The 18,114-nt window shown below is 36.1% G+C and overlaps 1 pseudogene; it reads left to right on the top strand.

The window, feature by feature from the left end:
• The first annotated feature begins 858 nt into the window (after nt 1-858).
• On the top strand, nt 859-3,495 carry LOC114086023 (ferritin heavy chain pseudogene; annotated as a pseudogene).
• Nucleotides 3,496-18,114: the final 14,619 nt, after the last annotated feature.

An 18,114-nucleotide genomic window follows, 5' to 3' on the forward strand; every position in this document is an offset into this window, starting at 1 on the left:
TGTACATGTCTTTCTGTTCCGCCAAACTGGAAAGGACCAGAAGGTCTTGTCCTGTTCATTTCTTATAACTTATAAGTAGTATAGTATACTTTCTTTGCAGATGATCTGCAAATCTGTATTAAATTCTGAAAGAAATTTCTACACAAAGTCTGCTGTGACTTAAAAATTATATTTCCAGTTAGTCAAGTAATCTGCTAAATTGATGTTATATTTTTATGCTATACTTGGATCCTCAATTTTTAAAGCATTTAAATTTTATGACATCTGTTTCATATACAAATGATACTGAAGTCATCCCATCTTTTCTAATTTGGAAAAGTTTTCAGGATATTTCAGAGCCTCAGGGTTCACTAGTGAGATGATCAGTTTTCAATGATCTATGTGAAAGAAACCATTAATAAGCAATTTCTACTTGTCCGAGTGCCAGAAAGACTAGACTTGGCTGTTTTTTATTAAACACTATTCACTGAAGTAACTGGAATTTGGCCTATTGGCCTTTACATTGAAAAGGCTCTAATTGTATCACATGAAGTTAGTTCTTGGTATTCAAAATTCCTTGCCTCGTCCTGCTCCCCATAGTCCATCTGTAAAGAGAAGAAAAGTCTTTAAATTCTCCCAAGATGACTGAAGTTGACCCCAGGTTTGAATAAATGAGACATCTCTTAGGTCCATAGTGACAATTTCAGTCCTTCTGAAGATCTCCTACTTCACTGCCAAAGGCTGAAAAAGAGCTTTGTAACATTCAGCTGTCCATCAGGGTTTAATGCTCTCACTAAATAAAAGCTTTTATTTTGGATTTAGGCTAAATGTTCCTATCATGCAAGAATATGCTGCAAGACTGTAAAATTCCTGTTAAAGATGCAACAAGGACAAGGTATGTTTGAATGAAAGACAAAGAAATATAGAATTATATTTTAATAATTGAAAAGATTTCTTATAACCTCATTCCCACACACATCTAAGCTTGATTTTATAAGTTGTGCAAAATTCAATCTTTTAAAAAGAGTTTCAGCTACTCACTCTTTTTACTTGTTTTCTTCAATATAAAAATTTTTTCTGTATAACAGCCCTGATATAAATAAGTTTTCATTATTTTATTTCTTAATATTAGATAACTATTATTCAGATTATAGGGCCAGTTATAGATGTCTTTCAGATTCTTGTACTTCAGGTTATATGTTTCAAAGATTCTATGTGCACGCACACACACGCATGTGCACGCACACACACGCACGTGCACACACACACACACACACACACACTTACACACATCCTACTCTGTAACTATTCCTCCCACTAATTGACTGAGAAGGCAGAAGGGAACACCTTGATTCCAATATCACTGCACCATTTTCTAACAGGTTTATGCATGTCAAAGGAGATGAATAAGTGTTCTTTTTAGTATTTTAGTTTTTCCCAGAAGCTGAGATGCTCTCTATTTCCATGAGATAGAAATTCCATCAGCTGGCCTCACCACGTGTGCTGGTATGCTTTTAGCTGAAGAAAGAATTTTAGTGAAGCTAAAGCTACCTATGGCTTTTATCAATTGTGACCAGATATGTCCAGCTTCTCCAGTTTTCTTTCAGTCCTAATCTTCAAGCCACTACTTACATTATCATCTTATTTAATCAACAGTCTAGTGAACACCTAAGAAGAATTATAAGATTCATCATAAGATTCATGTTAATGGTCAAATGAAAAATCCAAGAATATAAAGATGTTCCAGTGATTTTCTTCTTCTAGTTTTAACACGCCACTTATTGAAAGATGCAAATTTAGGGCTGGGGATGTGGCTCAAGCGGTAGCGCACTCGCCTGGCATGCGTGTGGCCTGGGTTCGATCCTCAGCACCACATACAAAACAAAGATGTTGTGTCTACCGAAAACTAAAAAGTAAATATTAAAATTCTCTCTCTCTCTCTCTCTCTCTCTCTCTCTCTCTCAAAAAAAGATGCAATTTTAGACACAAGAATTTAGAAATTACTTCTACTTACGACTCATCAGTAACATTTCAGTATTTGCAAATTATTTGGGAAATATTTGAGTAGACTAAAATGATTCATATTGTCAAGTTAAAAATTAAGGCTTATACAAGAAAATATTACCCAATTTTTAAATAACTGAGGATGAATTTGTTAATCTGATTCTAATATAGTAAAGCCCACTGGAAATTTGGAGGATATAGGTCAATAATTATAAAAGCAATTGTCCTACTTTACATAGCACATAGCTATCTGAAAGAGGTAGTACAAGCTGAAATTCTGAAGATTGGTTCCCTGACCTTTCAGATGTCAGAGAAGATTGAAATGATCTCACTGGTTCCTGTAAGACTGAAGACCAGGGGCTGGGGTGGTGGCTCAGTGGTAGAGTGCTCGCCTAGCATTCATGAGGCACTGGATTTGATCCTCGGCAACACATAAAAACAAACTAACGTATCCACCTAAAACTAAAGATACATAAATAAATATTTTTTTTAAAAAGACTGAAGACCAAACTAGGCATTCATATCTCTTATCCCATTTCAGGATCTCGTTTAGTTTTTCTCCAGTCAAGAGTTCAGTATTTGCCTTGGTAAGTCATCAGGGATGTCTTGAATATCTTTCTGAAGACATCTTTCTTAACTATAAGAAAAACTAGACATTAAGACACCATTCATGGCCAGACGTTCTTCGCCGAGAGTCGCCGCGGTTTCCTGCTTCAACAGTGCTTTGGAGGAACCCGACGCTGGACCCCCTACCCCAGCAGGCCGCTGGGAGCCAGCAGCCTTTGCCACCTCTTCACAGACCGTCCCAGGCCTCCGCCGCTGCTCCAGGGCCACGCCTCTCCTCAGCCCCGGTGACTACCACGTCCCCCTGGCAGGCGCACCAGAACTACCACCAGGACTTGGAGGCCGCCATCAACCGCCAGATCAACCTGGAGCTCTAGGCCTCCTATGTCTACCTGTCCATGTCTTACTACTTTGACCGTGATGATGTGGCTTTGAAGAACTTTGCCAAATATTTTCTTCACCAATCTCATGAGAGGGAACATGCTGAGAAACTGATGAAGCTGCAGAACCAACGAGGAGGCCGACTCTTCCTTCAGGATATCAAGAAACCAGACCGTGATGACTGGGAGAGTGGGCTCAATGCCATGGAATGTGCTTTGCACTTGCAGAAAAGTGTGAACCAGTCACTTCTGGAACTGCACAAACTGGCCACTGACAAAAATGCCCCCCACTTGTGTGACTTCATTGAGACTCATTACCTGAATGAGCAGGTGAAATCCATCAAAGAATTGGGTGACCATGTAACCAACTTGCGCAAGATGGGAGCCTCAGAATCTGCCATGGCAGAGTATCTCTTTGACAAGCACACCCTGGGAGACAGTGATAACGAGAGCTAAACCTCAGCCTGACTTTCCCATAGCCGTGCAAGTGACTTCCCTGGTCACCAAGGCAGTGCATGCATGTTGGGGTTACCTTTACCTTTTCTATAAGTTGTACCAAAACATCCACTTATGTTCTTTAATTTGTACCATTCCTTCAAATAAAGAAATTTGGTACCCCCCCCAAAAAAAAAGACAGCATTCACAAAAATCCAAAAGAGGATAAACACTAAAAAAAGTGAAGGGAAGTACTAATCCAAGATGGGTTGAGTGTAAAGTTAAGAAATCATATCTAAGTCTTAATGTATGATTAGAGATAAACAAGTTAAGACTCAGGAAGGTATTTCAAGTAAAGGAAACAATAAAAGAAAAGGTTCCAAGCCAGGTTCAGTGGTGCATGCCCGTAATCCCAGTGGCTCAGGAGGCTTTGGATCGTGATTTCAAAGCCAGCCTCAGGAAAAGCAAGGCCCTAAGCAACTCAGCGAGACCCTGTCTCTAAGTAAAATACAAAATAGGGCTGGGGATGTGGCTCAGTGGTAGAGTGCCCCTGAGTTCAATTCCCAGTACCAAAAAAAAAGACTCCAAGACTTGACACAACATGGCCTAAATAGAGAATTATAGGAAGTCTGATATGAATTCAGGAAGCATAAATTGTCAAGTGTGAAGTGGTAGGAAATAAGTCTGCAGAGAAATTTCCTGCAAGGACTGGATCATGAAGAAACATATCATGATAAGAAGTTGTGATTTGCTGTCGCTCAGTAAAGAAAATAAGTTTGAAGAGTATAAGACAAGAATTTGTTTGTTTCTAAGGAATCTATTGGGCTAGTCAAAGCAAGTGATTCTAGCCCAAAATTGTCAGCAAAAATCTGTGTCAGAATAATTTAATGACACTTGTAACAAGATAGCTTAAAAAATGAAGATAGATACATTCCATTGGAATTTAATCTTTAATTAATCTGAGGTAAAATTTTGCAACAAAAATTCAATAAATGGGTAGATAAATTTCATTATACTTTAGAAATGTTGATAGAATAAAAGAACATAAATCTGTTTCTGAAAGCCATCACTTCTATATACTCAAACCCTTTGATTTTACAATATATCCTAGAAAAAAATATGACCTTTGGACAGGATTTATTTTTATCTTTTTGTGAGATTTTTAAGTATTTTTTAAGTTTTCAATGGATCTTTATTTTAATTACTTATAGATGGTTCTGAGAATCAAACCCCATGCCTCACACATGCTAGGCAAGTGCTCTACCACTGAGCTGCAACCCCAGCCTGCAAGATATTTTCAATGAGGATAAAAGTAACAGGTTTAAATAAAGGATTACCTTTCTAGTTATGAATAAGCACATCGTATATTCTTGTGAGTGCATCACATAATTTTGTGTTTGCTGCTATCATAGCCCATCTCCTACATCCAGCACCTCAATGGTACATGGAAGGGGCTACATGTATATTTTGAAACTGACTTCTGTAAATATATTCTTTTTTATCCAGATCTATTTACCTTGATAAACAAGTAAAACAGCTGAACTTAACAACATCCCAATATTTGTGTAAGAAGCTGTGTTTTATGAGTCTCCTGCAGGATAAAACAGAGGATTAAGTGAGAACATCTGGATTAATATTTGGGTTTTTGAAATTTGTCTGACTTGGCTTGTCAAAATCTACTCTAACAAATGTTATTTCATAGTGTTGACTTAATTAAAATCTATACTATATAAACTTTCTAATAACTTCATTATTTCTACCTATATCATGGCTAGTAGGCAGAATGCTGGGCCCCCTAAGGGTGCCTATACCCTAAAGAACCGGTAACTGTGTTATGTTAACATGTCAAGAGATAATTAAGGTTGCAGGTGGAAGTAAGGTTTCCACTCAGCTGACTTTAGATTATTCTGGACACAGATGGACACAATATAATCACAATGGTCCTTAAAACATGGAAGCAGGAAGCAAAAGAGTCAGAACCAGAAAAATGTCATCATGAGAAAGTCTCAACTGGCCATTTGTGGATTTGAAGATGGAACAGACCACCAGGTAAAGAATGACAGCAATGTCTAAACCTGGAAAAGGCAACAAATTAGAATCTCCTCTGGGACCTCCAAAAGATTGCAGTCAAAATCAAGGAATGAGCCAGTATCTTAAATTTAGCCCCTCCTTACCCCATGAAACACATTTTGGGCTTCTGATCTTCAAAAGTTTAGGGGAATGAATGTGAACTTTTAAGACAAGCCACTAAGTTTGTGACAAATTGTTACAGCAGCAATAGGAAACTAATACATATGTAACAATTGTTATTTGTGAATTTTTAGCAATGATGAGACAATATGGCAATAAAGAGATGCCTGAAACATTTAGATTTTATTCAATGCATTCTTTTCATACTGTAGTATCTGCATTTTTGACAAAAACAATAGGGACACAATGGGACACTAAGGTACCTTAGGGAGATATGAAAAAATATCCCTTTTATTTTTCATTAGCTGATTAGAAAAGGTTTCATACAATGTTTTATTTAAACTCCTCTGCTAAATATAATCACCTTTATCCCTTGGAGAATTTATCTGGAGCAATTTGGTCAGTGATAATGTGAACCGAAAATGAATAACAAATGGGTCTGGGCAGAATTGAGGCCTGAGCTCTATTCACTTTGATGAGATTCAATGCTTCTTCTGCCACTTGTTCACCCTCTTTTATCCTGTTTCTTCTGTTGGCTGCTCTCAGCATTCACTTCAAAAGAATGAAGCATACAGAGTTTCAGTACCCCATTTCTGGGCCACTGAAGGAGACCTGGCCCTAAGGGCACCGCATTGAGGCACTGATTAGAATTGACCAAAGGTAGCAGTTGCTACAGCTCCACAACTGGGAAGGCCTTGACAGCTCTGTGACCCTGTCCCTCTCCACAGTCCCTCCTCCCCCTGCTCCCTCTTGTGCTACTGTCTGAACAAAACAACATATAAGCACTGTTTACTGCAGGAATCCAGCCAAGGAATCCATAACAAGACAATACACATACAATCTGATAACCTTGTTAGCTAGAATCAAAGCTCCTAACAAGTAGGAGAGGTTATTGAAGTGGAATAAAACTATTGCAGTATTTGGGTTTGTTGAAGTGGCTTTTCAGTTTTTCCCCACTTTGAAATTTAAAAAAAAAAAAGTAGCTTTTCTTGTCCCTTTATTTAAGATTAAAACTGGGCACAAGGACACTAAATAAAACAACATGTACAAGGCTAAGGTTAACTTAAAAGAATACAAATGGAGAGAGATGTACAAAGTTCATAATTATCTTATAATGGAAAACAGCATAAAACTACTTGCTTTTTGTTGCCTGAACTCTGGAAAAAAAAATGTGGCAAACGTGGAATAACCTTCATTATCCAGAAAAAGTTAGGGCTGTGAATTAATTTGTGTAAGTGATAACAAGTAATAAACTCATTTCAGATAACAGCCAAGGATGATCAAGGTCTTTCTATTTTCAGTTTTATTTACTTTGCATTACGGGATAATATTTCAACACATAGAGATTTTGCCAGGCTTGATTTCAGACTTTTATTGCCCCCCTCATACCAACCTCAAGCTTCAGAAAAAAAATGTAAGTTTTTAAAAATAGAATTTATTTTTATCATCTTCCTATATTTGCAAAAGACATTAACTTCGGTTACCTTGTTTCCCCCGCCCAGGGCTGAGTACTGAACCCAGGGCCTTGCATGTGCTAGGCAAGCGCTCTGCCACTGAGCTAAATCCCCAACCCCCTCAAAAGGCATTAACTTCTACTTAAGAACTTTTGCCTAACATTCAACATCTTATGCAGAATTTTACTCATCCTTCCCCCACCTTCAGTTCCTGAGTTCTTGCTATTTCCATGATCCTAGAGGAAACAGAACTAACCGTGAAGTCAGGACTTGGCATTGTTCAGGCTATGTGACCTGCCTAATAGTCTCTGTGCCTCAATTGCTTCATCTGCAACAAATAATAAAATAATAAATTAATTCAGAAAGTACATATTTGGATGCATTATACTTGTGTCATTTTAAAGTTAGAAACAAAATAAACTTTATGATTTGGCATGGCTCCAGGCTTATCTTTTGCTCTTGTATTTTCCCAAAAGATAAATGAATCATAGCTGGATCCATACCTGCTTAGTACTTTGAGTCTGATTAAGAGATTTTATTGTGAACATTTTGTTAATCAATATTTTACTATTGTGCTAACTGGAAGTCAAAATAACAATTCAATCTCTCTCTCTCTCTCTCTCTCTCTCTCTCTCTCTCTGTATGAGAGAGAGACACACACACACACACACACGTTTATCTGGATAAAATGTTTCTTTTATAACAGCTAGAAAGTTGCAGTAATAAACATGAACTATTTTTCTTATTGCTCTGTATTTGTGAGGAATGATTAAAGCAGCACTTCAATTAATTATGACTTGGAAAATTTGAAAGTAATAAAAGCCTTGCATTTCTTTTTCTGCATCATTCATGTGACTTGAAACTGAAAAAAATCTTAGAAATTAAATTTGGAGAAAGAAAAATCATCGTTTTTGCCTATTCAGTGCATGTGTAACCAATGACAATGGGAAAAGAGAAAGAAAAAGCAGAGTATAAAATTATTTTTATATATTTAGTCATCAACTATATACATATATGACATGATATATTGTAAAGATTATCTAACAATTATGTAAAATAATTTGATTTTTTCAATGAGCTGTTAAGTGTAGATTTTCTATTTCCTAGCTTTAAATGTTTTCAATTCAAAAGATATTCATATACATAGCATCCCAGGCAATCTCTTATCTAGAAACTATAAATATATGATTTTAATGGATTCAGTGCCCTAACTATCTCCATCACTGGTCTCTTCCAGTACCTGACATTTCCAGCACTTTTATACTTTTTTACCAAGTCATTGAAAGGTTGTTATACTGGAAATCGTATTTGAGACGGATAGGTCATTATTATTCAACAATTCTAGCATAAATTAGTTAAACAGGTGTGGCACTTCTTGGATCATTGATCTTCATGGAATTTTGGATTCCCATCATAGTAGGTAAGGCCCAGTTGGTTTTAATCTTATTTTTGTGCACCCAACTCAAGGGAAGACTTAGTTTCTTTGATAAAATGAATTGGGATTAAGCCTAGTCTATCTGTAATCACAAAAGCATCCTTAATATCATATGTTGAATGAAGAAATATTAATTATAGCAATCAATGTTTATTCATTGTTGTCACTTCTTTTTAGATTTCAAAAGAACAAATGAAATTCAAAACATTATATCAGACAAATACTACAACTATGAAACAGATACCTTTATTACATCCAAAGACTAGCCATTATTTAAAGTAGGCACCTAAGATTTTCATGAAGAATCCTTCCATCCAGAGGCCAAATTTAAATAGTTCTAATGAGCTCTATATTTAAATGAGACAGTGTGTTATCTAGTGTTTCAATATGAAAATATTGGTTCAGTTTAGTTCACTGATACAAAATGTGAAACATGTGAAACTCAACCATATTATGGAAGTCCTATTTTTTTAAATGAGGGTTTATACTGACTTATAGTCAAGGTACAGCCTGGCATGTAAACGATTACCTTGAGTGTTAACAAAAGAAGACAGTTTATTAGTTGGTTAATTGTTAGTCCCTTAGAACATGAACTGAAATTTGATTTTTAGCCATATTAGGAATTGTTAAATAGTAATGTAATTGAGAAAAAGAATGGAAGTTCAGCGTGAACCACTAACTAAATGCAAATTTGTTCAATTGAATGGAATTTATATCTATTTGACCTTCCTTCTCTGTAATTCTAGCAATTCAGGAGAGCCAGATGAAAAGAATTTCAAGACAAAGTTCAGTTCTTGCTTCACCTGCATTTCATAACATACTTAGCACATTGCTGAATTATGCTTAGCCGTGAAAATGAATACATAGCTGAATGAGAAGGAATCAAGAGATGTTAGTTTCTGGGTTCCACTTAGATGTTGTTGAGAGCATTCAATTACTTGTCTTTATCTCCATTTTGAGCTTCAGTGGCTACCATTCCCACATTTCATTTTCTGCATCAAAACATTCAACTTTTGTAGAAATGCATTAAGATCAAATTAGATATTTCTGGAAATACGTGGATTTGACTTGGAGTGAGTTAGCTATTCCAAAGAAGGAAATATTTTGTTGATTTTACCCAACAGCTTATTTGAAATAACAGTCCATGCTTTTCAGTGAATAATTATCTAATAATAGATGAAAACAACTATAAAATACAAAAGTAGTAGATATTTTATGTTTTTTAAGCATGGACTACACTACTTTTATAATTAATGTAATTTAAATAGCAAAGTCACATGACTAGAGTAGTGTTAAGAGCAAGACTTGGCTATTCATTAAATTCAGTTTTCCTTTTTATATCACTTCTTTCTTCTGCAGGCATGTGACAAAATCCAACCAGCCAGGATCTAGGCAGGTTCCCTGGTTTGGCTGCCAGTAACAGTGATAGAATAAAACCCTTTCAATTCATATGCTAACATGAGAAGTCATATAATAATGATTACTCCTGAGACAGCAAACTTACTCCTCTGACTATTGGAATAGTAAAACTCCAAACTGAAGTATCTCATTAAAACATTTTTTTTACATTTACAGCTGTTTCTCCTTGCTTTGCTGGTTGCTTTGCTCTCACACTGAATTTACATTATGTGTGTATGTGTTGATATGTTCCTAGACACACTGATACCCTGGAAAACCTACAAACTCTCAACTAATATATTTTTTGTAGAAATCATAAATTTTTCATCATAACATTAAGCACAGGAAAATGATGCACTTTTGCATAACACATTGCCATGTGCACCATCTTGGGTTTCCAATTTAACAATGAAATTAATAGACTTATTGATGCCTATGCCCCTGAATATTCTCTGAAAGCTAGAATGAGAGATTTAAATAAACAATATGAGACTGCACAGAATCATAAAATTAATTTCAAAGTAGGAAGGAACCTACCTACACAGTTATCTAATCCAATCTGCTAGTACCAGTTTCCTTCACTATCATAGTTGCCCAACTTTTTTGCTTGTGACCCAGAATAAAAAAATAAACATTTTAGAAACATGATGTTCCAGTACTATAACAAACTGTCGTCACATAAACAGAATTACCATGAAATCTTATTTTAGTGTATGCAAATAATTCAGATGTTTTTCCTTACTATTTTGTTTTTAATCTTTGTAACAACCCATTATATTGATTTATGATCATTAATGAATTGAGACTTGCTCTGAGTCCCTGCCTCTCAAAGTGCCTCCCGCACCCCCAACCCCTGACCAGTAGCAGCAGCATCTAGAAGTTTCTTAGAATTGCAGACTCTCAGACCTATTGTAATAATTTACCATTTTGACAAGATCCCAGAGGAATTCCCAACACCTTAGTTTGAGAAGCATTGTGCTATATACCTCAAGAAAGGGCAAATAACCTGAATGATCTCGAACCCATTCATTATTAAGGTGTTTCTTCTTTTCCTGGGCAGCACTTTTTATTTTCAAAGAACTATGCTTTAAAGAAGCACTTTTGTTATGTTAAGTGAAAACCGAATGTAAAGCATCAACTTGGAGATCAGCACCGACAAGGAAATGGCATTTCACAAATGTTAAGCCTTTCCCTTCCTCACAGGGATTTCACCAGGCATTAGTACATCTACTGACAAATACTCATAAAATTGTTCTCAGCTTCTTTGAACAGGAAAGTCTCTGCTAAAAATTAAGAAGTCTGAGATTCTTCACCTTCTTTCTTATCCTACACGTAAATAATCAACAATCCTAATGAATTCACCTTCCATGTATTTCTCCTATTGAGCATTTCTCAAATTAGCATCTGAGTATCTCTGGAAAAATGAGGAATGGTCAATAAACAAAGAAAAGTCATGACAAAAACAAATTCAAGGGCTGGAGTTGTGGCTCAGAGGTAGAGAGCTTGCTAAGAGGTGTGAAGCACTGGGTTCAATCCTCAGCACCACATAAAAAAATAAAATAAAGATATCGAGTCCACCTATAACTAAAAACAAATAAATAAAAAAATATTCAAGGGCTGGAATTGTGTCTCAGAGGTTGAACACTCACCTAGCAAGTGTGAGGCACTGGGTTTAATCATCAGTACCAAATAAAAATAAATGAATAAGATAAAGGTTAAAAAAACAAATTCAATATTCACTATGGTCATATAATCCATATTCTGAAAAAAATGAAAGTTCTCTCTAAATTTTATTAATAATGAGCTATTGTTTTGGCCTCAAGAATCATTAATGCAGATGGGCATAGTGCACTTGCCTGTAGCCCCAGCCCTTAGGGGCTGAAATGAGAGAATCCTTGAGTCCAGGAGACCAATCTGGGAAACATAGTAGACTCCAACTAAAAGAAAAAAAATTAAAGGAACACTAATGCTTGACTTGGTGCCATCCTGTAAGATCCCCTGTTATCAACCTTTTCTTGACAGAGTCTGGCCCATTTCCCTAGTTACTTGCTCATCCCTCTGGAAAATCTGGAATAGTCTGCAAACTATTGCAATGTATATTTCCTTTCTCCTCTGCTTTCCATTAGGCCCACCTGGAGCTGATTAACTGTTCCCACTGTTCATTTCAAATTGTGCCTCCCTCGTGTCAGCTGTTGGATTAGAGATAGGCCTCTCAATTATCCAGCTGTGATGCAAATGTAATTGAGAAATCTTCCCTGGGCCATTGCATTTTCTTCTCCGGAGACTCCACAGATTGAAGCTAGGTTACATACAAGTGTGAGTATAAACATATTTTCCATATCTTTTTGACATTCAGAATGGCTTGTATTCTTAAGAAAAAGAAGAGGAGTTGATATTCAAGGGGATGTTGCTGAGCTGATAAGATAAAGCTGTGAAAATACTTTTCCATTCTTGGGAAATGTCTGGGATGTATGTTGAGGGGTGAGGGAGTTGTTAGGCCAGTTATGTGATCTAATTCCCTGGAGATGAAGTTTCCTTCTTAAAGTCAGTTCTTGGCATTACTTATTACTTTACTGTCATTGGGTCAAGGAAAAAATGTTTTAAGCTTCTAAGCCTAAGAATCTAAGGCATGAGGCTATCAAATGAGCTAGAAAATGGAAAAGAGAAAATTTTCCCTTTGTGCAAATTCTTAATGGTGATCTAATGTGACAGCCAAAGCAGCCCTGTGACTGGAGAAAAGGGGAATGCTCTGGTGAGAATTATTATTATTTTTTGCCTCATATCCAGCAATTAACTGAGGTGAGAGGTGCTGAGGAAAACAAGACAACTAAATTCTTGTATCGCTGCTATGGTAACCTATCAAGTTACCTAATGTTTACAAGTTTTATTGGGAGTAATGGTGAATAAACACTTTTTAATAGATTTAGTGAGATATAATTCACACACTATATACTCACCCATTTAAACTGTATAACTCAATTATGTTTAGCATACCCACAAAGCAGTGTATCCACAACCATAATCAATTTTAGAAAATTTCATTGCTCCAAAAAGAAACTCCATAGCCTTTGCCACTCACCTCCCATTCTCCCAATCCCCCAACAGCTGTAAACAAACACTTATCTATTTTCCATTTGTGTAGATTTGCCTAATCTGGAAATTTCCTCTAAAATGTAATCACATAATACACAGTCTTTTATAAGAGGCCTCTTTCATTTAGCATAATGTTTTCAAAGTTGAACCACATGTTACTCCATTCCTTCTTATAGTGGAATATATGGATGTGCCACGTTTTGTTTTTCCATTCATCAATTAATGGACCTTTTGGTTGTTTCACTTTTTGGCTACTATGAATAATGCTGTGATGAACTTTTCACATACATGTTTTTGTGTAGATTCATGGTTTCAGGTCTCTTTATTATGTACCTAGCAGTGGAGTTGCTGAGTCCTATGGTTCCTCTTATGTTTAACTGTTTGAGGAACTGCCAACTTTTCCAAAGCAAATTCACCATTTTACACTCCCACTAGCAATATATCGTGGGTTCCCATTTCTCCACATCCTCACCAACACTTGTCATCATCCACCTGTTTTATTAATTCCATCCTCTGTGAGCATGAAGTGGTATTTCAGTTTGGATTTGCATTTCTGATAATAAGCATTATTATGGCAGCTCCAAATCACCTCCATGTAAAAAAAAAAAGTGAATATTTATGTTCAATTAATTCCTAGATAGACCATGTCTAGAGAGGCTGCTAAAATGTAAAAAAAAAAAAAATAGACTGACTCATACTCAGTCTTTATGGGGAAAATTTATATTTCACAAGAGAATATCTGGATTTAGGACTCAGAAATCATTTTACATAATTATATCCTGAGAGCCAGTCCCAGAGTTAGCTCTAATTAATGATTCTGTTTTTATTAAGGGTAGAGGTGGTAAAAATTAGGGGAAAATTACTCATGCATTCATTTGGCATGTTGTACAAGTTGTTTATCTTCTTTGAGGCTCAGTTTTCTTATCTGTAGGATTAATAATAGTACCTATCACACTGCTATGTGAGGATTAAATGAGTTCTTTTTTCCATGCAAAATGTAGTGCCTAACTAAAAATAAATGTTAGCTACTATTAATTTACAGAATGAGTCATGGGAGATCATCCCTATTGTAAGAGTTTTAAGAAAACATCCTTTGTGAATATGGAGGATTTAATGAACATTTTGATCAGCTGTTTTCCACATCTACAAAAGGTATTTACATAAATTTGCATAGTGGCACACTCCTATAATCCCTGTGCCTAGGGGTCGGGGTGGGGCTGAGGCAGGAGAATCAAAAGTTGGAGGCCAGACTTAGAAATTTAGCATTGCCCTAAACAACTAAGCAAGACCCTGTCTCAAAACAAAAAAAATAAAAAGAGCTGGAGATGTGGCTCATGGATAGAGCATGCCTGGGCTCAATTCCCAGTACCAAAGGAAAAGAAAAAAGGAAACTTTATTAGCAACTTGTTAGTCTATCGGGAAGAACATCATGTGAAACACTCTGTTAAGGGAGGCGCTATACTTTCTGTTCCCAGAGTCTTTAGTGACAGGGAAAATATGCAGGGTTTTCAGCAAGTTAGCTACATTCTATCAAAGGATGAAAGTGATATCTAGTTCCCTCAAGCTAATAATTCTTTGTTACAGATTGATGGGCTTTGGATTCCCTAGAAATCTAGGAAATATAACTTTGGAAGCTTGTGGGGTTTATTTTCTTTTTTTCTTTCTTCTTTTTTTTTTCTTTGTGTTTGCTGTTCCTTCATCCTTTCTGTTGCCCTTTGGGGAGCCAAGACCCCCATGATGTCCTTTGCTTACAAAGGGTCTCCTGGAAAGGATCCCACTCTGTCCTTCCTTTCCCCTCAGAACCTCATATGCTAGCCCACTCTCTTTTTCCTCTATCCCATTGCATCCCATCCAAACCCACATTAACTCTGAATGACTTTTTACAGAAGTAATAAAAAAATATGTTCATTTGGCAAACCTTTATTGAATTCTTACTATGTGTCTAGCCCTGTCCTAGGCACAGAGATAAATATAACAATCCATGCCCTCCATTAGAATGGAGGTCAACAAAAATGCCAATGATTATAAAATAGTGATAACAATGAGATAGAATATATATATCAAAAGTTGCTCAGAGGATTATGAGAATTAATAATTATGAAGAACTTGGAATAGTGCCTGGTACATAATGTGTTATATGCATATTTATAAATAAGTTATATGCAAGAAGAGAAGCACAGAGTAGAACAACCCATCCCAACCTGAGGCACTAAAAGCCTGAGGTGAGTCTAAAGGATATTTAGGGTTTAGCCAAGTTAAGATGTGGAAGAAACACCTTCCTCATACAGAAAATAGCATTTGAAAACACAAAGAAACATGAGAGAACTTGACATAGCTCAAGAAGGTTAATTAAGGCTAGAATATAGGCAAACTGAAAAGGGACTGAAGATGAGATTCAAATTGTAAAAAGCCTATTGTTGATTAATAAATTACATTAATGGCTTCGAATTTTAAATCTCTTTGTATCCATGACCTTTAGAGGTGCCCTCCTACATAGATTGCCAGACATAATTACACTGAAATAATTACTAGCTATTTATCTGAAAAGCAAATTTAATTGGGTGTCCTGTAATTTTATCTTGCAACCCTATTCCCACAATTACTCTGGTTTGGGCCACATGAACTGCTTTGGCCAATGGGTCACTATCAAACTTAGCATAAGCATAATTTTGAAAAAGTACTTGTATCCTTTGATGGTTTTTTTTTTTTTTCTTTTCCCAGGCCCTGCCACTTCCATGAAAACATGCCTGGACTAGCCTTCTAAAAGCCCATGAGGAGCAGGTAGAAGAGAGTCTAGATATCCCAGCTGGGCTATTCCACACCAGACAAGAGTCACATGATCCCCAACCATATGTGAAGTCCCACCTAAGATCATCAGAGTCACCTACCCAATCTGCAGTTGATCACAGATGCATGAATGAGTATAATGAAAACCAGAAGAAACCCCCAATTCTACCAATTCTCATATGCAGTAATAAGTGGTTATTTTTAGAGTAGTTTATTATACAGAATTATTAGCACAGTAGGTAAATGATATAGAGCTACATCTACCATGCCATGGAATTTACCAGTGCATCAAACGTTTATTGAGCACCTACTAAATACAAAGTACTAGCAATAGAAGTGGGACTCAGAAAACGGTCAACCTGACTCCCAAACATAATAAGGACACAAAGATAAAAGTTTTGTTGAAATATAAATGTGGATTTTTATTATAGGTGTGTACCTTATGGTTAAAAAAATTACTGCTGCAACTCCAAGTATCACATCTTCAACATAACTATCCTGACAAATAGAAGGAGAAGACCAGAGTAGCCAAAGAGAAAGTTTACTGTGTTTCATGCGTCTCTATTTTCATTCAGGACGTGGGCAATCTTCCAACATCCCCAGAAAACATCTCTTCTCATTGGTTAGAAGGGAGTCACATGTTTACTCCTTGCTGCAAGGGAAATTATTGAGTAAGGTCACTCTCAACCTTTGTTGTGTATTCTATGCTCTGCCATCAAGTAATAGTGGGTAGGGAGCTGAGTGTGGGGTACGTGAATAATAGTATTTGCCATAGAAGAGTTATCAAGTAAAATATTAGGAAATATTTGGAAGCCTGAATTACCCTTAAAATTAAGCTGCTTACCTATTTATACTGATTTTCCCCAAATATAATTAAAATTGCATAAAGCCACATCATGTGTGAAAAAAGTATAATAAAATCATTTAACTTAAAAGAAAAAAAAGTGTGTCACATTAGATTGGATAGAGAGAAGTGATGGGAGGGGAGGGGAGGGGAAGGGGGATAGGAAGGGCAGCAGAGTAGAATAGACATTATGATTGCTGTATGTATATAGGTGACTCTATGACCAGTGTGATTCTGCAATCTGTACAATCAGAAAAACGAGAATTTATACCCCAATTGATTCAAATGTATGAATTGCCAAGATCATTGTAATGTCATGTGTAGCTAATAAAAAATAAATAAATAAAATAAAAATCATTTAACTTTCTGGAACTTACAAGAGGAAGTCTAACAGTTTTTCCAGTTAAGTGCCCCACTTTCCAAGTATTGAACAGTAATAATGCTGTTAGATCGAGGTGAAATACTGAATAAGATAAGATGTCCTGGGTTTCTACTTAATGAACTATGCTTGGTTAGTTAATTAGCTTGCTTTGCCCTTTAGAAAAAAAATCCTATTGAACTCCAAATTGGTGACATTTCCAATATAAATAGGGCTACCTTTCATTTAAGTTCCAATTGAAATGATTAAGGAATAATATGTATGTGTTAAAATACTCTAGGTTAAAAATAAAATCGGCAGCAAGAGTCACAGAAACATATACAGCACATCTTGTGATAGTGGGTATAATTCATTTTTATAATCACACCACATGTGTCCTATGCCCTGTAAAAATGTTTTAAAATCCATCAACTTTCCATTTAAATGTGATTATTATTTAGTTAACCCAAATGTTTATTGTTATATAGCAGATATTCTGTGTTTTTTTTTTTTTTTTTTTTTGGTTTTGGGTTTGTTTGTTTGTTTTTGGTACTGGAGATTGAACCCAGGGGCACTGAACCATATCTCTACCCCTTTTTATATTTTATTTAGAGACAGGGCCCCTAAGTTGTTTAGGGCCTCACTAAGTTGCTGAGGCTGGGTTTGAACTCGTGATCCTCCTGCCTCAGCCTCCGGAGCCACTGGGATTATAGGCATGCGGCCACGGAGCCCGTCTATGCTGTTGTTTTTAATGATAATATTTTCCAGTGGATTTTACAAAGGGGAATTAAGGGAAGGGAGGGGGAAATGGGAATGGGAAAGACAGTAGATGAATTGGGCATAACTTTCCTATGTTCATACATGAATATATGACCAATGAAACTCCACATATGTACAACCACAAGAATGGGATCCTAATTAGAATAAGTTATACTCCATGATTGTATAAATATGTCAAAAACCTCTACTATCATGTATATCTAAAAAGAACAAATAAAAGATGATAATATTCTCAAAATGAATAAAACTGGCTAGATTGTCTAATTTTTCAGGATAAATTTAATTATTTTGTCAAAATTTTTGTGGTGTTCTAGGAGTTTCATGAACTATCTGTAGCATACTTTCCCAGTATTACCAGCCCCTAATCCTAAATGTATTCTCTACCCCATAGTCCAAGAGGTACTGACTCTCTT

Source organism: Marmota flaviventris, chromosome X (genome assembly GCF_047511675.1).
Source record: "Marmota flaviventris isolate mMarFla1 chromosome X, mMarFla1.hap1, whole genome shotgun sequence".
Lineage (NCBI taxonomy): Eukaryota > Metazoa > Chordata > Mammalia > Rodentia > Sciuridae > Marmota > Marmota flaviventris.